The sequence below is a fragment of the Petaurus breviceps genome, unplaced genomic scaffold (assembly GCF_028583685.1).
Source record: "Petaurus breviceps papuanus isolate PSGF00001 unplaced genomic scaffold, PetGlider_PUasm1.0 90994, whole genome shotgun sequence".
Classification (NCBI taxonomy): Eukaryota; Metazoa; Chordata; class Mammalia; order Diprotodontia; family Petauridae; genus Petaurus; species Petaurus breviceps.
This window is the reverse complement of record NW_027187393.1, coordinates 5,202,127-5,219,369: the sequence shown is the minus strand read 5'-3', so window position 1 is coordinate 5,219,369 and position 17,243 is coordinate 5,202,127. Positions and strand designations below refer to the sequence as shown.

Genomic DNA, 17,243 nt, shown 5'->3' with positions numbered 1-17,243 from the left:
AAATCTCTTACGTTTCTGGCTGTCAAAGAATATGGTGAGTAAAGCATTATGCTTTAGATAAAACAGGTTTCCCCCTTCACAAGGGGCTCTAGCTGAGCCACTCACTGGGGGACACTCTCCACAGTCCTCACACACATAAGTGGCCACCACCAGGCTGCACTGGCTGACCTGCTTTTACAATCTTCTGTTTATACCTGCTCCCTCCCTACCCAGACATATCTTTTCCTGGCAAGGAGGACCAAACTCTTCTGAGGGGCTCTGACCTAACAAGGAGTAAAGAAACTTGAAACAAGGCTGCTCCAGGAAGAGAGGGTGGGGGTGAGTTTTTCTCCTGCTCTGAGGATCCAGACTATTCCCATCCAGCTGTCTGCGCTCACTTGTCTAAGGGCCAACCACATGGAAACACTCAGCCTCAAACCAAGTCTGGAACCATTTCTCAGGGTCACGAGAGTCAAAAAACTGACAAAGAGCCACGGTGGCAATAAATGGTTTTAGTCCCACCAGGTCAAATTTGCTGCAAGACCTTACCAGTCGGGTTGGTGATAAACCATGGTTTAAGGCTGAGCTATAAACACAGAACAGCTAATATACAGCTTGGTCATAAATTGTACTTTTCCCCCAAACAAACTTTATTCAAGCTGGGCAATAAATTACTACCATTTTCATCGCACTTTTCTTTTACAAATGATTTTCCACCATCCTTGGAAATAACCTAGCTGCCAATCAACAATACTGCCTGGAATTATACCATCAAAGCAAAAGGAAATAATGTATATAAAGTGCTTTCTTTGAAACTAGAAAGTACCATGTAAATTTCAACCAAGAGCATAAACCAAGTATCTGCTGAGTACCTAGTTACTATATACAACCAACACCAAGGAATACATTGTGGGCAATGGAATGATGTATGAGACCCATTTTAATAGTAATTCACGTGACAAAGATCTGGGGGTCTTTGTGGACTTCAGGCTCCACGAGTCAACAGCATTTCACACAACATCCAGGGTAAGAGAGGAAACAGTCTTGAATGAAGTACTGTGTCCACTTCTACCACCATCTAAAAAGGGTATTGATAACTTGAGGCAAGCCCCGAAGAAAGTGATCAGGATAGGAAACAGACTCAAAACCATCTGCAGAAAGATCTTCTGAAAGTGTTGAGGATGTCTAGCCTAAAGATCAGACTTGAGGGGATGGAGGTGTACATAACTGCTGTCCTCAAATATCTGAAAGTCTGCAATGAGTAAAAGTAGAGTGGCCTTGGTCTTGGACCCAGAGGACAGGAGCAGAACCGATGGGAGTGGAGGGAAGGCAGATTATAGTTTAATATATGCAAAAGCTTCCTAATTGATTGAAAAAACTAGAATGGGTATTTTGTAAGGCAGTGAGTTGCCCCTCACTGGCGGTGTTTAAGCAGAGGTCTCATGACTGCCTGTCAGGGATGCTAGAGAATGGATTTCTTCTGTACCAGACCAGGGTTAGATTAGATGGCTGCTAAAGTACCAAGCCAGCTCAGAGAGTCTATGATTCTATGGCAGGGCCTTAAAGAGAAGACGGCTTCAGGAGATAGGTAGTGTTTGTTTGGAGGGGAGAAGTAGGGAGGGCAAAGAAGAGAAGTCTGAAGGGCAAAGTAGGGCAAGGAAACAGTTAACAGACTACTCCTATGATTACCTTATTAACCCACAGCAGCTATTTATAGTCTGTCCCCTAAGCCTGGGAGCATCTGAGAATTCACACAAGTCAGACTACTCAGGGAAGGTTCAGGTTCCCTTCCAGGCCTGGAGCCTGTGATTCTACGATCCGATTGGGAGATCCACAACTAAAAAACTGTGGGCCTAAGGATGGACCTACCCCCTCATGGGGCTGTGGGAAAGTCCCATCTGCTAAATACTTTTCATTTACTCCTGGTTGGCCTTTACACATGGTACTTTCTAGTTTGTTGTTGTCATTTAGTTGTGTCCGACTCTCTGAGCCCATTTGGGGTTTTCTTGACAAAGATACTGGAGTGGTTTGCCATTTCCTTTTCCAGCCCATTTTACAGAGGAGGAAACTGAGGCATACAGGGTAAAGTGTCACACAGGGTCACAAAGGTAATGAGAGTCTGAGGCCAGATTTGAACCAACTCCAGGCCTGGCACTCTATCCACTTTGCCGCCAAGCTATCTAAAACAATGATAAAGAATTATTATTATTATAAAAAAGAGATCATAGGTTTATAACTGGGAAAGACACTGGAGGTCATCTAGTCCAAACCCTTCATTTTACAATTGAAGAGAAGAGGTTAAGAGAATGACACAAGATCACAGAACCAAGGTCTGGGGCAGAACTTAAACACAGGACTTCCTGACAGCAGGGTCTGGTGATCTAACCACTAGGCAAAACTGCCTCTCTCAGCCAACATTTAGATAGTGCTTTAAGGTTTACAAAGTGCTTGCCTTACCAAAGGTCAGACAGGGAGGCAAGGCAAGATTTTTAATGGGGGTTTTGGAGTGCAGACCTGTGATTTCATCAAGGCAAGGCGCTCCCAGTGGGGAAACTCCCATGCAGATCTGCAATTACTCTACCTCCTAGCCTTTGAGAAGTCAAGCGATTTGGCCAGAGTCACCCAGCCAGCATGAGTCCGAAGTGGAATTTGAACTCTGGTTGTCCTGACTCTGAGACTAGATCTCAATTTCCCCTTCCCTCTACTCCCCTTTCCCCCATGGCACACTAACTTTCTGGCCAAGTCTTACTGATTCCATTTTACAGAAGAAGAAAGTGACTCACCCAGCCCACATGTGCAAGTAGCAGGGTCAGGATTCAAATCTATGTCTTCTGACTCTGAGTCGGGGGCTCTCTCTCTATCACACACCCTTTTAGTTCACTTAGAAAATAGAAAAGGCTCTCAGAGACACAGAGTGAAACTGGAATGGGCATCTTTGTGAGAAAGGAAGTTTGCCTCCCTGGTTGTGTTTAAGCAAAAGCTGGAATACCAGCTGTCAAGGATGTTATTGGCATCTTTCTTCCAAAAGATGAGGCAGAACCTCAGATGTTACTTTAGAGTCAAACTCCCTCAATTTACACATAAAGAAATGGAAGTCCAAGAAGTTGTGACTCACTCAATGTTTTCCAAGTATATTTCACCTTCAGAATAGGTAGTACTGAAAAACTGGGCATGAAAAAAGTTCTGTAAAGCAAATCCAGGAAATCATGAGTCTAAGAGCTGGAAATGACCTTAACTCTCTAGTCAAGAGAATACTTGGGGAGCTGCTAGGTGGAACAGTAAATAGAGCACCAGCCCTGGAGTCAGGAGGAGCTGAGTTCAAATCCACCCTCAGACATTTGACTTACCACCTGTGTGACCCTGGGCAAGTGTAGCAGCAAGCACCCCAGTGTTCCCAGGGTGGCTGCTAGCACAGGTTCTTGGATCTGCTTTGATAAAGGAAAGCAACTCAAAATGGGTTAACAAGCTTATTTTAATCAGTCAGACCTTTTCGTTTACCTTGTTCAGGGGAAAAAAGTCAGCACCCCGAACTTCAGAATATACAGGCAGAATTATCAAGACAGAAACAGATCAAGTAGACAGATTTCCAAACTGTCCAACCATTACATCCATACCCAGTCAACATCTGGGTTTCCACATCTGGGTTTTTCAAAGCCGGGGGACTCTCAACAACGGCTTCCCAGAATTCAGATCAAATCACAGAACACTTCTCAAAGTGAGTCCCAAAACAAAGCTACACATCAGGGCTTAAATAGCCTTCTCCTGGCTCAGAGAATGTAGGCAGGGAAGATCTTCCAAATTTGCATTCCCATTACAGCAAGTCACTTAACCCTGACTGCTTCGAGAGAGAGAGAACGAGAGAGCGAGCGAGAGAGAGAGCGAGAGAGAGACAGAGAGACAGAGACAGAGAGAGAGAGAGAGAGAGAGAGAGAGACAGAGACAGAGAGACAGAGAGACAGAGAGACAGAGAGAGAGAGAATGAATATTTGGAATTCAGAGGGGGAAGGAACCTTCTGGTCAACTGAATAAGCATTCATCAAATGCCTACCCTATATGCATCAGATGTTGAAAAAGAGTCCCACTCTTTAAGGAGTTCACATTCTACTGGACTCTTCTTAGGACTCACATAGTCTAAAACCTGAAATCTAAAGAAGAGTAAACAGAGGCCCAGAGATGGGAACTGACTCACCCAATGTCATAGAAGTACTATGTAGCAGAGTTGGAATTTGGACACCCCTACCAGTTCTAAACCCCCAGCCTCCTTCCCCATCATCCCACTATCTCTTGCTTCCTAACCCAGGGCAAACAATCCCAGCTACAGTCTCCCTGACCAGCTTATTTGGCTTTCATTTGCTCATTCCACCATCTCTCTGGAGATTCAGCTGGGCCCCTGGGCCAATTCCAGCAGAGAAGGGAAAGGTAGCGGAATGGAGAGAGTGTCAGGCAACAAGAGGAGAGGAAGCAGGAGCCCAGACACATCAAAGAATGGAAGCCCCTGGGCTCTGGTTCCACCTGTGACACCCTTGCAGTACAGCGCTGAGCAAGTCCAAGTCCTTTCCCTTTTTTGGGCCTCAGTATCCTTAATATGAAAAATGAGAGGGTTGGGCTGGATGCCCTTCCAGCACTAATGTGCTATAAACTTCAAAAGAAGAAGAAAAAAGGAAATGACACCCCTGGCTCCTTGATTTTATTCATCAGGCTTCATACTGAAGGACTGTTTGAATTTTCCCAAAACTGTACTTTTTAAATGGCCAAGGGGTAGGTCATGGAAGGGGCGGGGGAGGGAAAGGGGGAGGAGGGAAAGGGGGAGGGAGGAGAGAGAAGACTATGGTCAAGTCCTGTTTTTACCTGCCTTTGAACTTTTCTCTCTTTCTCCTTTTTTTTTTTAAACTTGATCTTTACCAGGGTCCTTTGTTGTCAACCGGTCCACTGGATCATTAGCCTTGTAACAAATGGTGGTTTGAGGATAAAAGACAGACCTTTGGAGCAGGCAGCGGCATTCCAAACTCGAGACTCTTGGCTCCACAATGTCTGATTTCAAAGAACTGCTGGGAGCTATTAGTTTAGTTCGCCCACCCAAGCATGCAGAACTCCAAGGGCTCCCTTCCTACCACTCCCATATGCCTTCCATCCCTGCTCACACACAGAGGCACTGGGATGCTGTGCTCACATTCAGCCCCAGAAGGGCTCAGGGCCAGTGTGACCACAGATCATGGGGAGGGGGTGGAATCCTAGGAAGAGGGAACAGGAAGGGAATGCTTTCAAAAATGGAGTTACAACAGATCAGGGAAAAAAAATCTGTAGGAGTAATCCTACAAAAATGCCTTTTAAAAATCCCCAAACACATGAGGATGAGAATATATGGCAGCAATATGCATGGCATGCTCCAGTCAAACTGGACTTCCCTGAATATGCTCCGTGCTTTCTTCCCCATCCCTCTGCTTTTGTTCAGCCCTTCTTTTGTGGACCGTTCTTCCTTTCTACGACTTCCCCGGCAAACCCTCTCCAAAGAGGTAGAGTAGAAAAGTCTTGGATTTTGAGTCTGAGTGTCTGGGTTCAAAGCCTGACTCTGCTGCATAGCACTTCTGAGACACTGGACAAATCCCTTCACTTTTCACTTATCTGTACAAGGAGGGGTTTGGACTCGGTGACCTTGCAGAAACTCTTCCAGTTCTAAATTGATGATCCACCTGTAGAAATCCTACTCATCTTACAAGGGCCACCTTCATTGTAAAGCCTTCCCTAGATCCAAACAGAAACAATCTGTTCCCTCCTCAAGAATTTCATAGTACTTGTTTGTACCTCCTGTGATACTTGTCACATATTGTCTCATGTGCTGGCCATGTCAGTCATCCTAACCTCTCAAGAACTTGGAATCACATTGTAAGAGTCAATTATGATACAATGGCAATAGCAATGGATTTGGAGTCAATACAGACTTGGGTTCAGATCCTGCCTCAGACACTTTCCTGGCTCTGAGACCTTGGGCAGTCACTTAACTTTCAGCCTCTGTTTTCTCATCTGCAAAAATGGAGATAGAATACTTAAAGAATTGTGAGGATCGGGGCAGCCAGGTAGCACAGTGAGAAAGAGCACTGGCTCCAGTATCGGGATGATCTGGGGATCGAATCTAGCATCCACCCAGAAATACCTGGCCGTGTAACCTTGAGCAAGTTACTTAACCCCAATTGCTTAGGGGCGGCCAGGTGGCTCAGCCAGTAGGAGCACCGGCTCCAGTGTCAGGATGACCTGGGGATCAAATCCGGGCTCAGATGCTCAGCACCACACCCAGAAATGACTGGCCGTGTAACCTTGAGCAAGTTACTTAACCCCAATTGCTTAAAAAAAAAAAAAGAATTGTGAGGATCAAATTGGAAAATGTGTATAACATGTTTTACAAAACTCAAAGAGCTATAGAAATGGACTTGCATCATCATCATCATTATTATTTAACTGATAATAATAACAGAATCATGGAAATTTAGAGTTGGAAAAGACCTGACCTCAGTGATCATAGAGGCCAAGTCACACTGGAAAGGAATTCCTACTGGAACATAGCCCACCAGGGCCATCCCACTTCTGCTTGAAGACTTCCAGGGAGGAAGAACCCACCACCTCTGGAAGTAGCCCATTCCACTTTCAGAGCTGTCATTGTTGGGAGGCTTTCTTGATTTCAAGCCTAAATTTGCCTCTGTAGCTTCCACCTGCTGTCTCTGATTCTGTCCCCTGGGGCTAAATGGAACAAGCCTAATCTAATCCCTCCTTCCACATGGCCCCTCCCCCTTGTTCCCACTCCTTTGGGTTCTGCACCATGTCCCTGTGCAGGTACCCTCCCTGCCCACCCCGCTCTCTTCATCTTCCTTTTGTGTCTTCCCCCTTCAGATCATAAGCTCCTTGATGGAAAAGACTGTCTCTCTTTTATCGAAAATGTATCCCTAGCACTTAACAGAGAGTGCTTGACACATAGTAGGTCCTTAAGAAATATTTAATGGCTGCCTCAAAATCAATATGCTTACTATGTACTAGTATTAGGTGTTGAGAATACAAATTCAAGCAGAAAGACAGCCTCTTTCCTCAAAGAGCTTACATTTTAATAACAGAGAAACCAACAAGGGGAAAATCTACATTGGATCTGAATTTCATTAAGGAGAAACTGGAGTCTGGGGTAATGATAAAAATGCTGGAAAAAAGTGACCACTGCCTCCTTGGGGAACTGTCTGCTACACACCCTAAATTTTGAGAAAGCAGATTTGAAAGAGGAAGGGCAGGTAGGATCCCATGAACTAAAATTGTATAGAGTAGGTCAATTTTAGAGGAATGGGAAACTTCTCAAGAGAAATTCTAAAGATACAGATGGAAACCACCCCAACGAGGAGAAAAACAGGAGTTGTCTGAAGAGACTGATATGGATACACAGAGAACTGACCAACCAACTTTCATTTTTCATTTATTTTTTTTTGTTTTGTTTTTTGGACAGCAACTGGGGTTAAGTGACTTGCCCAAAGTCACACAGCTAGTGTGTCAACTGTCTGAGGCCGGATTTGAACTCAGGTCCTCCTGACTTCAGGGCTGGTGTTCTATTCACTACACCACCTAGCCGCCCCCAACTTACATTTTTTAAAGACAATTACAAGAAAGTTCTGGAAGAAAGGTCAGGAAACAGAAGATGAATATAACAATATGGTATGGGTCTATAAAAATAGGCTCAGGAATCCTGAAGCTTTACATGAGATGAGGATGGCAAAGGATGTTTAAATTAAGCAAAAAGGGTGTGTGTGTGTGTGTGTGTGTGTGTGAGAGAGAGAGAGAGAGAGAGAGTGTGTGTGTGTGTGTGTGTGTGCAGAGCTCCCACATACTCACTAAAATGGAACAATCAGAGAAAGGCTAGAACCACTGCATGGGATGGGTGGGATGGTTCTATGTGACATAAGAGAAGGCAGAACTACTCATATCTTCTTTTACTTCTGTTTTCTCTCCTAAGGACAATAATCTTTGTACCCGGTAAAAGGGTTTAATAAACTAAAAACTGCACTAAGACTTCTGAGACACACAGTATATATTTCACTTGGCTCAATCCCCTATCCCAGAAACAAAGCAGGACCCTCTCAAGCCAGACTTTAGTCTAATTCAGTTTGCTGCTGTCCTATGAGGAACTGAAACAAGCAAAACTATCATTCAGTGAAAATACTTAATTGTAACAGAAATGAAAACATAAAAATAGAAACCTCGGCACTCACTCCTCAAATGAGCACTCTGCCACTCTTCTCTTTCCCAGTATAATATAGACACAGGTAGACAACATGTATGCATGTGAATTCCTGGAGGGAAGTATCGGACCAACGGCAGGTATTTCAAACTGGGTCTGCAGCATTTTCCTTCATGACTATGGCCCAATTACAGATCAAACTTGAGATCCTGGCATTGTGTTCTAAACAAGCCCATCTGCATAAAGGGAACAGGATGTGGGAGAGAGCTGCCACCATCAAAAGATACGAAGGAACAGAACAGAAAACCTCACCAAGGGCAGGCAGTGATCAACTTGGAATTGGTTGTGATATATCTAATAGTATCATGTTCATGGCTTTTTCCTAACTCAGATTCCACTTTCCCCCAGAAACCATGTTATTAAAGTGCTCACAATTTCCAGTCCAGTTCATTAAAATATACATCGATCTACAAACAATAAAACCCCAAAGACTTATATTTACAATGAATAGCAGCAATCTTAGCACTGAAATGAAATAGAACAAAATTAAGAAAATTTATTACTCATGAATGCTGGTGCTAAAGGAAAAACTGGTTTTATTATTATAATTACGATACTCAAGAGACACATGGAAATTTCTGTACACGTTGTGAAGGGTATTTCTAGGTACTTTCAGAGGTTAATGACCTCTGGCTACTCTTCATTACTTCTAATTTCACTTCCAAGTATATGGCTTTCCTTGATATAGATACTTTTAAACTGGTCAACAATGATTAGAATCATAGTTTAGGTCACAAATCAATAGAAAAGAAAAATAAAGAAAGCAGCAAAAAAGAACTGAACAAGGGAAGAAAAGGGAAAGAAGTTAAGGAATTTATAAGTACATATGAAAACGATTCCCTGAATAAGGATTAACTGGACTAGCAGTAGAAAAAGAAAAAATAAAGAAGGAAATCATGAATTTATTAACTAGCTAGGAGGAAATAAAAGAGGTGGTAGGTCAGACTTTTTTTCCATACTGGCCACTGGGTGGAGCAATCTGCCTAAGAAGGGGTAGAAAATTGGATCTCTTTCCAAAGGAGGGCATGGAATCCCCATTTGGCAAAAGGTAGAGATGGGAGGGGGCTTAAAAGGGAGGGAGGGAAAGAGCAGCACACAGGGCACTTAATGGTCTTGTCCCTGGCTCCACACTCAAGTTTCAAATTCAGACTGGAACTAAAAGATGCAGTCTAGTCCTTAGCCAGAACTTGAATTACTACCACCACCCTTCTGGGAAAAACTAGAATCCCATAATCTTTGGGTTCAGATGAAGGAGAAAGCTAATGGATACTCTGAACCATGATCTACTGACGTCAGTTTGGAGGAAGGGAGGAGAAAGTAGAAAACCAAGAAACAGGGGTTCAATGATGCATCTTCAGCACAGTGGGATTTAAATCAAAAACCCCAAATTCCACTGCCACTTAATAACTGTGACTCCAAAGCTGCTTCCTCCTCTAAGAGTCTCAGTTTCTCCCTCTGTAAAACGTCCTCATTTCACAAGGCTAAGATAAATTCCGTCTGTAAAGCACAATCTGTCACACTGATGCAGCTGTTATTATTATTAAACACTATATGTCAACTGTTTGAAACTCAATGACCTCCAAATAACATTCTGGTTCTATATGTATAATGCTGTTATTATCAGATCTGAATCTGCTATACATCTTGGTGACTTTTATAGCAGATCTTTGGGGTCTAGCACAAATGCCTTTTCTATGACGTGGTTCCCCCGCCCCCAGTTCATACCATAGTCTGCCATTACAATCAATGCTCCATCACAGTATGTTGTATGGTGATGGTTTGCGATGGTCTATAAGCCTTATCTTCCCACACAGGCAGGCTCCCTGAAAATGAGGGCTGTGTCTTATAGAACTTTATTCTCCTTGAGGTGTTTAGGAGCACCTGCCAGCACCTTAAGGCAGGGAGCATGGTATCTGGTCGGTACTAAATGCTTTTTTAATTTAATGCTTGATTGAATAAATGAAAAAAACATTTGTGTTGTAATTTTTCCATCTGTAAAATGGGCATATGAAAGATTTTTTAAAAATAAAGACAAGATTAATAAAGCCCTTTAAAGGTGTATATCCTTAGTTCTCTTTCTACAATCTGATTCTCACATCCACCCTGGGAGGTACTAGAGTTATTGACATTATCATTTTATGGATAAAGAGACCCCGGTTTAGGGAAATGCAGTAACTATATTATAATCACAGAGCCAGTAAGGCCAGGCAGCCAGTAATTGTCAGAGGAGAGATTTAAACCCTTTGCTGTCCAGAGACTTTTCTGGTAATAACGGCTAATAATGATAGCTAAAATTTATATATTGCTTACTATGTGCCAGGCACTGCTAAATAAATACTTTTTAATTATCGCCTCATTTCATCCCCATAACAATCCTGGGAGTAAGTGCTATTATTATCCCCATTTTACAAATGAGGAAACTGAGGCAAGCAGAGGTTAAGTGACCTGTCCAGGGTCACACAGTTTGTAAGTGTCTGAGGTAGGATTTGAACTCAGGTCTTCCTGACTCCAGGCCCAGCACTTTATCCACAGTACTACCTGGATACCACCCAGTTGGTATATTTATAATAATGAGTAACAGTCTTGTGAGGAACAAATTGGGTTCAAACAGTACAATCCCAGTTGATGAAATGCTGTTTGGCCAAGCATGGTGGGGCATAGTTGTATATACCTGTAACTCCTGCTGCTTAGGGATCTCAGGAGCTACAGAATTATGATTTTCTAGTAGGGTTAAAGTGAATGAATGTATGAACTAAGTGTGGCACTGATGAATTGATCACTTGGGGATAGGAAGACCCAGGAAAGAAAGAAAGAAAGCTGTTTGCTGGGCTACCATGACAAATGAGATACATCAACTATAAGTAAGGCCCTATCTATTCTCAGGAGCTATGGCATATATAAAAATGAACCAGATACTTGTCCTTGCCCTTAAGGGTTTACAATCTAGTTCCAAAAAAAAGACAGAGGAAGAAAAACCCAAACAAATAGGCTAGATAAATAACAGTTCAATACAACAATCCAAGAAAGGTCTCAGGCAGCGCATGACGAATTGGCAAATGACCAGGGAATAGATGCTTTAGGAGTTCAGGAGAGGGTGAGCTTGCAGAGCAGGAAGGAGCAGTTCAGGGAAGGTTTCTCAGGAGGGAGGAGATCTAGCTGCACCTGGGAGGAGGAGTAAGATTTAGAAAAGAGGCCAAATACAAAGGCTAATTAATTACAGCACCTTGGGGAAGGCATTCCCACATTTAATGGAATAGGGGAGGAGTCAATTCAAAATGAAAAAAGATAAAAGAGGGATCAGGTTAAGGAGAGGTAGGAGAACCCAGAAAAAGCCCTAGAAACCAACAAAGGAGGGCATCTTGCTTGGTGGTTAGCATGAAAAGTTACAAAGAGGCTGAGGAGGAGGAGGATTGAGAAGAGGTCACTGAATAGTGGTTGTCTGGTCAAGACTCCTAGCCGTAGTACGTCTGGCAGTTTGGGAGGCAGATGAATCAGAAGCAGATTCCTAACTCACTATAAAATGAGGAGACGCTAGAGAGGCCACCCTGATCACATAAGGACAGGTGTACATATTTGCTGATGCAATCATTCAAATGCACACCTGCACTGGCCAGGTGCAGTGCCCACAGCACAGCCAGCCCCACCCTCCTTTCCACTCTCCTTCTTCCCCTACAAAAAATGCAGGCCAGATAAGATAGACACAGAGGTAAGATCCTAGGGCTGCATCGGGATTTTTGCCAATCACAAAGAACCAAATCACCAAACTTTCATTTCTGAGGAAATTTCCCAAGTGAGAAATATAATGTTAGTACCTTAACCGATGTGAAAATGTTTATTCTGCAGTATCAAAAGAAGAAAGAAACTATATTCCACGTTGGGGAAAATTAAAATCTCTATGAAGAAGTGCAATGAACAGTCTGGAGAACTGATAAACACCTCCTCTTTAGGAGATAGGGGAGAACTGGAGATGGAGAACACTGCACACCTCATCAGGCAGCTGCTGGAGGTTTTGTTACAAGGAAGAAGTACATGGGGGAGGGAAAGGAGTATTATAGACTTAAGAGGAAATAACTTTGCTCAAACCAGAATTGCTACAAAAAATAACTCAAAAAACCAACCAACTGGCAATCCTGGCTTTGGACTTTCTATTAACATTTGAATTTCTTTGTCATGGGTTAACAGAATTATGACCCAAAATGTATGAAGACAACGTGCTACAATATTTATTTATTCACGTATTGGGCAGCTTAAGAACAGCTATGACAAAACAATCCTTTTCATCTGGGTTTCAAACTTTATTATATATATTTTGGTCATTAATTTACCAACTCCTTTGGTCATGCCAAGACTATAGTAAAATAATTAGTTTGCTAAGGTAATGTCACTGTCCCATTAATTTGTTGTTGTTCTGTCATTACAGTCATGTCTGATTCTTAGTGACCTCATCTGGGGTTTTCTTGGCCAAGATACTGAAGTGGTTTGCCATGTCCTTCTCTAGGTCATCTGACAGATGAGAAAACTGAGGCAAACAGGGTGAAGTGACTTGCCCAGGGTCACAGAGCTAGTAAGTGTCTGAAGTCATATTTGAATTCAGGAAGATGAGTCTTTCTGACTCCAGACCTGGAACTCAATCCACTTTGCCATCTACCTGCCTGTGCCATTAATATAGATTCTTTAATGAGGGTTGTTTCTCTCTTTTTTAAAGTTGTCTAGCTGAAACATCTGGATTGGAAGGCTTAGAAGGCACATTAAAAATAAATTAGTAAAATATCCTTTTGTTTGAAAAAAGGGCACAATATTTCCAAGTAACGCAGCTTACTCCACCCAGCTACATGTCCACTGAGGCAAATTCCAGAAAAATAAAACAGAAAGAACCCACAAAATACACAAGACCCCACATGTCCATAAACCCCTCACTTACCACCAGATGGTCATATAAACAATGAAGGGAGGAACTGTGCCCCATAGCTATTCAAATAGAACTTAGATTTAAATAAACACATTGCCTCATAGAATTATAGAATTCCAGAGTGACTGGGGCTCCTGAGCTCAGCTCATTAAATTCATACATGAGTCTCTTCTCCATCTTTCCCCAAAAGTCATCCACCATTCTCTGCTAAGGGTTTCCAGTGATAAGGACATCTACTACCTCTGGAGGCAGCCATTCCACTTTTTTTGGGGGGGAGGGGAGGCAAAGCAATTGGGGTTAAGTGACATGCCCAAGGTCACACAGCTAGTAAGTGTCAAGTGTCAAAGAGTCCAGATTTGAACTCAGGTCCTCCTCACTCCAGGGTAGGTGCTCTATTCATTGTAGTACCTAGCTTCCCCTGCCATCCCACTTTTTGATAGCTCTAAATATTAGGGCAGCAGCTAGGTGGCCTAGTGGATAGCACACATGGCCTAGAGTCAGGAAGATCTAAGTTCAAATTTACCCTCAGACACTTACTAGCTCTGTGACCCTGGGCAAGTCACTTTACCCTGTTTGCCTCAGTTTCCTCACTTATAAAATGAGCTGGAGGAAGAAAGACAAAAAAACCCATTTGGGGTCACAAGAAGTCATATACAACTGAAATGACTGAATAGCATAAAGACTGAGGGAATAAAAGTAATTCATAATAAAGTTGGGAAAGGAAATCTGAAACCAGGTTGTGAAGGGTTTTAAATGCCATAGAGAGCCACTGGAATCTCTTGCAAAGGAAACCTGTGCTTTAGGAATTTCAATTTGGCAGCCATATGGTAAAGGTTGAACTCTGATTTTCTTTTTTTTTTTTTAAACACAGCCAAGAGATACCAGAATCCCTCCAATGGTGGAGGAAACAACCTCACTGCTAAGTTACCAGGGTTCTTGGTAAGCTGAAGTCTAACAACAGGCCACCCTCCTGCTTCCTTTGGGCTGTGTTACTTACACATCTCAGATGACGACCATACTTCCCAAACAGCATGGCATACAGGTGGTTGACTCCTGTCTATGGTGTGGTCCCCTCAGTATTCCCTCTCTCCCACCATATGCTCCTATCTTATCCATTTAGCAGGGGCCCCTCCTTGTCCTACCTCTCTTCCCCTCCTCTTTCAGCATATTTATGCCGACTGCCTCATTCTGTTGACTTCTGGGCCGCTTCTCAAACCTATCAAGGTCATTTTGACTCCTAACTGAATCCTCCAGAGTGCCAGCCACCTGGCACCCTCCCCAAGCTCAGTGCCACCTGTAAACCGACCTAACACAGCCTCTCTTTCACCATCCAGGTCACAGAAACATCACAACTCTGGAAAGCAGAAACAGAACCACCAGGGCCACCTCATACCAGTCCCCTGCCAGGTCCGCCAGGCTCCCATAACTTAGTGACAAAACTTCCAAGGTGTGGTTTCTCCCTCCCCCTCCCCACCCCCAACAGTTAGACGGGTTTCATGATAAATATTCCCAGTCCCTCACCAATGGGCAAAATTAAAAGATTTGTTAAGTCAAACTAAATTATATTTATTGTCCCTGTCACTCAACAGAGGAGATCAGCTTAGACTGACAAAGCCTGTCCTACAAGGCAAGCTACTTATTGCCTGTTTTTTTTACCAGAGTATTTCATTATTTCCCAGCATTGGCCTGTACACCAGACTAGCATATCATGATACTATTAGAAAACATTTTGTCAGTCAGCCAGCATTTAATAAACACTTAGTATGGGCCAGGCACTGTGGTAAGCACTTGGGGATACAAGGAAAGGCAAACGAACACTCGCTTCTCAAGGAGTTCACAGTCTTATGGAGGAAACAACACATAAACAACTACGTCCAAATAAGATATAGGTCGGATAAATTGGGAGTGGCCTTAGAGGGAAGCCTCTAGCATCAAGGAGGGTTGGGAAAGGCTTCTTGCAAAAGGTGGGATTTTTGCTGAGATCTGAAGGAACACAGGGAAGCCAGGAGACAGCGATGAGGAGGGAGAGTCCCAGGCATAGGGCTCAGTCAGGAGATGGCGCGTCAAGATAATTTCTGTGTGTTTCCTAGAACATAGGTTCTAATGCAAGCAAATAAAAATGAAAAACTGAGCAGCTAGTAAATATTGTCCAGGTTTCCATCCTTCCATGTATCTGAGACAGCACTTTTACTGGAACATAATGGATAATAATGGGACAGATAATTGGTTCAATGATCTGCCTCAAAGGCAGTGGCCTGAAGATGTTTGGAGTTGTTTCGGGATGGAACCGATTCCTGCTTCCAGCAAACTAATGCACCTGAAATATCTTTTGGGTTCATATTAAATAGGCCTAAGGACACAGGAGAGAAGGGAGACCTTGTTTGGTGCTTGGGACTGGGGGAAGGGAGAGGAGACAGGAGGGAGGAGAGTCAGTAGTCTGGCACTGATATACAGACAATAATCTGCTCAAGGATAATTCCAGGGTCGATTATATCTTCATTCAGCAAGGATTCTCAACTTAGTGTCTATGAACTTTAAAAAAAAACATTTTAATAACTATTTTTCAACATAGTTTCCTTCATAATCCTACACATTTCATTTTACTCATTTAAAAACATTTTGAGCCGGGGTCCATAGGCATTGCCAGATTTGCCAAATGGTCTAGGACACACCAACGGTGAAGAAGCCCTACTCTCCATTATAGGGCTAGACCAACTACATTCCTATTAGAGCACTTGTTACCTCCCATAAGAACTTTGCATTCTTACAGAAAAGGTGCTAAAAAAAAAAAAAAGACTAAAGAGTGTTGAGATCTAAGATCTCAGAATGACTTTACCATTCAGAGACTCAGTTTCCTCCTCTATAAAGAAGGGATTGGATAGAACAACCTCTGAGGTCCCTTCCCACTCTAAATCTATGACCCTACTTGGACTCTCCGCTGCACTTTTTTCACTAGTCCCTTAGTCCCTTTCCCTATAGCTAACCTTGCCTTACCAAAAATTTGCCTTGGATCATTCCCACCATCTGCTGCCTTTGTTCTTACTCATGGCTGAAAGAAGGAATTAAAAAAAAAAAAAAAAAGAAAAAAGAAGGCGCGGCCAGGTAGCACAGCGAGTAAGAGCACCGGCTCCAGTGTTGAGAACACCTGGAGATCGAATCCCGGGCTCAGACACTTAGCACCCACCCAGAAACACCTGGCCGTGTAACCTTGAGCAAGTTACTTAACCCCAATTGCTTAGGGGCGGCCAGGTGGCTCAGCGAGTAAGAGCATCGGCTCCAGTGTCGGGATGACCTGGATCAAATCCGGGCTCAGATACTCAGCACCACACCCAGAAATAATAACTGGCCGTGTAACCTTGAGCAAGTTACTTAACCCCAATTGCTTAAAAAAAAAAAAACATATTGGGGGCAGCTAGGTGACAATGCTGATAAAGAGCACCAGCCCTGGAGTCAGGAGGATCTGAGTTCAAATGCTGCCTTAAACATATACTAGATGTAAGACCCTGAGCAAGTCCCTTAACCTGACTGCCTCCAAAAAATAAAATAAATAATGGTAGCCTTCAACCCAGAACTCTTTAAAAAAGAAAAGAAAGGGGCAGCCAGGTAGCACATCGAGTAAGAGCACCAGCTCCAGTGTCGAGATGACCTGGGGATCAAATCTGGGCTCAGACACTTAGCACCACACCCAGAAATAACTGGCTGTGTAACCTTGAGCAAGTTACTTAACCCCGATTGCTTTAAAAAAAAAAAAGAAAAGCTAGAGAAAAATCACAAAACCACACTGACCCAGTGCACTACAAAAGTGCTATTATTATTACATTATATTATTATATTATTATTATTATTATTATTACTATATAATCTCAACTGGACCCTCATGGAAGCAACACAATCCTTTTATACCTCCCTTGACTGATTCACTATCCCACTCCCTTGAATGGCATTTCCAATTCTTTTCCTCCTTCAAACCTCCCATGCCTCCTCTCCCCCCACTCTCTCAACTCAGGGACCTACCCCATATTTCACTAAAAAAAATTGAGGCAATTCACTGAAAGGGCCGTCTTCTTCACTCTTCATTCACATCACTCA

The 17,243-nt window shown here is 43.0% G+C and overlaps 1 protein-coding gene across 8 annotated transcripts in view; it reads right to left on the bottom strand.

Moving 5' to 3' along the window:
* CBFA2T2 (CBFA2/RUNX1 partner transcriptional co-repressor 2) overlaps positions 1-17,243 on the bottom strand; it is a 178,804-nt gene that overhangs the window by 126,573 nt on the left and 34,988 nt on the right. The window lies entirely within an intron of this gene.